The 4,906-nt window shown below is 37.1% G+C and overlaps 1 long non-coding RNA gene across 1 annotated transcript; it reads left to right on the top strand.

Moving 5' to 3' along the window:
• Positions 1 to 465: 465 nt before the first annotated feature.
• LOC138989890 (uncharacterized) lies at positions 466 to 4,123 on the top strand. Its single transcript, XR_011466053.1, has 3 exons — positions 466 to 590; positions 3,445 to 3,577; positions 4,042 to 4,123. It is a non-coding gene; the product is annotated as an uncharacterized lncRNA (long non-coding RNA).
• The last annotated feature ends 783 nt before the right edge of the window (positions 4,124 to 4,906 follow it).

Below are 4,906 nucleotides of genomic sequence, written 5' to 3'. Positions count from 1 at the left end.
CACATTAATACCCTCTGATTCCTTTCTTCCAAAGGTTATCACGTGTTAGTTTTATGTGTACGTGTGTGTGTGTGCGCGCCCCAGAAAACACAGAAACAAAGAAATACAGCAAAGACTAAGCTCGGCTTTGCTGGAAACACAGATTGTTCATAAAGATTGGCTAGAATTTAATTTTAGGATATTAGGAAAGTTCAAAGTATACAGTTTAATGGATAGGAGGTAAGAAATTTTTAAAAGCCGTTCAAAATTATCTCACCATTCTCAAGGCTCAAATTCCACATCATGGAAGGCACATTTTAGCATAGCAATTTCAGCAAAGCAGGGCCTTCTGATTTGCTGGCTGCTTCAAATAACAGTTGTCCCTTTGATAGTATTGACACCTATCTCCTTTCACAATCTAGTGCTTCTCCTGCACTCTGTAACATAGCCCATCTGTTTTTTAGGGCCACTGTCATAAGGAAGACTGCAAGAGTGAAGAAAGGTCTGATTGATCACAAGGTCCTATCAAATGTCAAAGCTGGCCCTGGCTGACCTCCCATCTATTCAGAGCTGCTTTGATTTAATCTCCAAACTGGCTTCTTCTCCAGGCTGTGAGTTCTATCAGCAACCCATGTGTCAGCATTGAGATATGACCTGCTTCACGCTCCATTCATCTCATTTGAAGAACGGAAATTAAACTGGAGGGTCGAAGAGGGGAACTGTTCAGAATACACACACACATTAACTGAAGTCTTTTGTGTAGATGCATTATAGGAGTTTGAACAGCCATTAAAAATTATATTAAAATGAAATTGGTCTTTACTCTACTGAAATGGTTTAGGCCTTTTCCTCCCATCACCACCCACTTCATCTATTCTTCTTTCTTCCCTCCCCAATTTGTAATAACCATAGGAACCTGATCTCATTAAGGTTCAAAGTAAAAGGAAAGAATTTTTACAATATTTCAGTTTCTTTTAAAAGGTATTCTTTAGAAAATTCATTTATTGTCTGCAATTTGCACAATAAATATTTTTTTAAAAAGATACACAAAGCTGGTAACCTGACTAATGGGCATGTAAACTGCTTTGTTTACCATTATTGATTTTTTGTTTTTGTTTTTGTTTCACCTTAAAGGTTTCAAAAATCTAATTAAAACTCAAACTTGGGGAATAGTTCTCTCTCTCAGGACACAGTGCCATAGTATAAATCTATATATCCTTAGTTGCAGTTTTCTTTTTATTTCTAAATTCCCCTTGCTCTTCTCATTGGCCCTTTTATACTATTAATGAAGGCCAGTAACTAAGTAAAAGCTTGATTCTTTATAGATTTGTTTGGTATTCAGTTCAGTTCAGTTGCTCAGTCATGTCCGACTCTTTGCGACCCCATGGACTTCTTGTTTGGTATAGTATACTCAAAAGTAAACTCTATTTCATTTATTAACAGCGTCCCAAAACTGTATTTTAGGCATGTTGGGAAAGTTAATTAAATTTATTTCTGTTTATTTGTTTGTTTATACAATCATGTATTTGTTATTTGAACTCTGTACTAAAATGGCATCCAGTTAGGGAAATCATTTTTTTTTTTTGCTAAGAAAATACATTTTACATTATACTAATAGTGAGGAAATGGCAAGCCACTCTAGCATTCTTGCCTGGAGAATCCCATGGACAGAAGAATCTGATGGGCTACAGTCCATAGAGTCACAAAGAGTTGGAAACAGCTGACCATGCACACATGCATGCCATAGTAGTACATGTTCAATATCAAAAAAGCAATCAGCAAAGACAGGTGAGGAGACCAAAAGAGAGAGGGCAAGAGGGAAATAGAGGATAGTAGACAACCAGAATAAATACTATTGACCAGGGTACATAAATACTATTTATTTATTTACTTACAGGGTAAATAAATACTATTGACCAACATTAGTATTTAGGGTTATCTTTCCTTTTCTGTATATGCACACTTTTTATTTCCTTTATGTGAAATAACACTGTTCCTTCTTGGGAGGAGACAATGTTTTCATTTGTTTTGGTCATTCTCTTTTATGTCTATCTAATATGATATCTTTGTAGAAGTGAATATTTTGTTTTGTTAATATTATATTGACAGCCATTTAGGTTTTCTAAAATTTTTGCAACTATAATGTATTGCATAAACGTATTTTTAGGTTTCCATGATTTTCTTCAAAATTCTCTACTTTTGGAAAAAGGATGTGCCCAATTTAATATTCATAGTCAAAAATATTATCTTTTTCCTCTTATGGTTTTTCATTTGAATGCTGATGCTGCTGCTAAGTCGCTTCAGTTGTGTCCGACTCTTAGCAACCCCATGGACTGCAGCCCACCAGGCTCCTCCATCCATGGGATTTTCCAGGCAAGAGTACTGGAGTGGGCTGCCATAGCCACTTGGAAATAACTTTTCTTCCTAAATAATCATATGTGTTTTCTTTAGTATATATTACTTGTTTTATATTTAATATATGTGCTAGAGAGTAAGTATTATGGTGAATGGTAATGCTTGGTTGTTGCTGTTATTGTTTGCTTGCTAAGTCATATCCAACTCTTTTGAAACCCTATGTACTGTAGTCCGCCAGGCTCCTCTGTCCATGGAATTCTCCAGGCAAGAATACTGGAATGGGTTGCTGTTCCCCTCTCTAGGGGATCTTCCCAATACAGGAATCAAACCCATGGCTCCTACAGCATCTGCTGCATTGCAAGCGGATTCTTTGCTGCTGAGCCACCAGGGAGGAATAATGCTCTTTCTCCATAAACCATTTGACATGACTTATGGAAAAGCTTTCAAACTCTCATTATATGAAAGAAAGACTTTGAGCATCTGTGGCATTTAAAGAATGTCATTTAAGCATTCAGTTTTGCACATAGGAAAGCAAGAAAACATGAGATGATTGTATTTCCCTTGTATTGCTTCTCAGTAAAATCCTCCCTGCATATCTTTATGCAAATATCTTATTACTCAAGGCAGAATGTATTGGAAAAAATGAATTTTTTGCAAGTTAATTTATTCTTTCCAATGCAGGGTGGAAAGTGGGTTCATTACTCTAATACAACACTTGGCAATAGAACTGCAGTGATGGATATGTTGTATATCTTCACTGTTGAATACAGTAGCCACTGGCTACCTGTGGCTACTGAATGTGTGAAACACAATTAATGCAACTGAGGAACTGAATAGTTAATTTTATGTGATTTAAATTCAAAATTTAAAATCAATTAGCCACATCTGGCCAGTGGCTATCTTGAATAATACAGCTTTAATAATTTTTCCATTATTTGAGCCCCTATAATGGTTTGTGAAACATTGTAGATGTTTACCTAGTTACTCATGTCCACTTCATTGAAGAATAAATATTAGATAATGAAGAATTTATAACCATGGAATATAATAAGAAGAAAGATAACAAAAAGTACTTTTGCATTGAGAGACATTTTTCACAATTTCTTTCAGGGAAGAGAATTGAAAATTTCAACAAGGCAAAAGTTATGAAAGTGTCTTCATGGAACCTTTGGGTATGATGAATTAGCAAAGATGATTTGAGTTCTAAGATCTGGCTCGGACCCTAACTACCTATCAACCTGGTGTAAGTGATTTTGATGGCCTTAGGTACTTAATATGTAGTCACCTGTGGGATCACTGCTCCTTTCCTCTGGGTCTTGGTGTGCACAAGATTTTGTTTGTGTCCTCCAAGACTGGAGTCTTGTTTTCCCCCAGTACTGTGGAATTTTTACGGTCATATCCCGCTGGCCTTCAAGACAGATTCCCTGGAGATTCCCAGTCCCTTTGTCAATTCCTCTGGTTGGGAAGCCTGACCTGGGGTTCAGAACCTTCATGACAGTGGGGGAACTTCTTTGATATTATTGTTTTCCAGTTTATGGGTCACCTACCCAGTGGGTATCAGATTTGATTTTATCATGATTGCACCCCTCTTATCCTCTCCCTGCGGCTTCTTTGTCTTTGGACATGGGGTATCTTTTTTTGATAGGTTTCAGTGTCCTCCTGTCAATGATTGTTCAACAGCTAGTTGCAGTTTTGGTTCTCTTGCAGGAGGAGATGAGCACATGTCCTTTTACTCCACCATCTTGAACCACAAGTCTAGTTGCTTGATATTCATAATAAGGGGATTGGAGTAAGTTATTTTCTTTGTTCTTACTGCAGATAAATTATGTGAATATTTTCTGTCCTATATTCAGAATTAAGTGCTACATTTCCCTTCATATTTCAATGCTGTGTATAAGCACCTGGTGCCAGATGTCTTGTAGGTATTCCATAAGTATTCATTGAATGAATGGATGCACTTAGTTTTCTCCCTGTGTCAGCAGCAACTTTCACTGCCCATGCTTATAGTTTGATATTTTTCATACTCAGGCATGACCAAAGTTTTTAGGCATTGGCTAGTTTTGATGCAGGAGAAATATTTGGTTACAGAGTGGTGGAGGGTCACTGGGCACAGCACTCTGGTCTCAAGTTGCTAAAAAATCTACTTCCAGAGATGGCCAAGGAAGTGTGAGATTCCAGAACTTGGCTGACCTTCCTAAAGGAAACCACTTGGGATGCTCCTAAAGGCCTGGATCAGGTGCACTGAGGTGATGATGGGAGGATAGCAGAAGGGCCAGAGTATAACTGGGACATGCATCACATATGACTTTTCTGAAAAGGAGTTTCCATACCTCAGCAATAATAACTACCTTGATCACTCAAGGCAAGAACAATTAAATTTTTCTTCTTTTATATTCTGACACTTATTATATTTTTTGCTTGTAAGGTATTTAATGTCACCCTCTTTGGCATACAGCTAATTTTTAATGTGTGATGTCTTTTTAATCTAATGAGACTGTTAGCTTCAGCAAAGACATAGACACAGCCTTTATTCCTGGCATACAGTCCTCTGTATCTCACAAATCCCAAACCA

The sequence above is a fragment of the Bos mutus genome, chromosome 1, assembly GCF_027580195.1.
Source record: "Bos mutus isolate GX-2022 chromosome 1, NWIPB_WYAK_1.1, whole genome shotgun sequence".
NCBI classification, from domain to species: Eukaryota; Metazoa; Chordata; class Mammalia; order Artiodactyla; family Bovidae; genus Bos; species Bos mutus.
The sequence above is the reverse complement of the archived record's forward strand: the minus strand, read 5'-3'. Positions and strand labels throughout refer to the sequence as shown.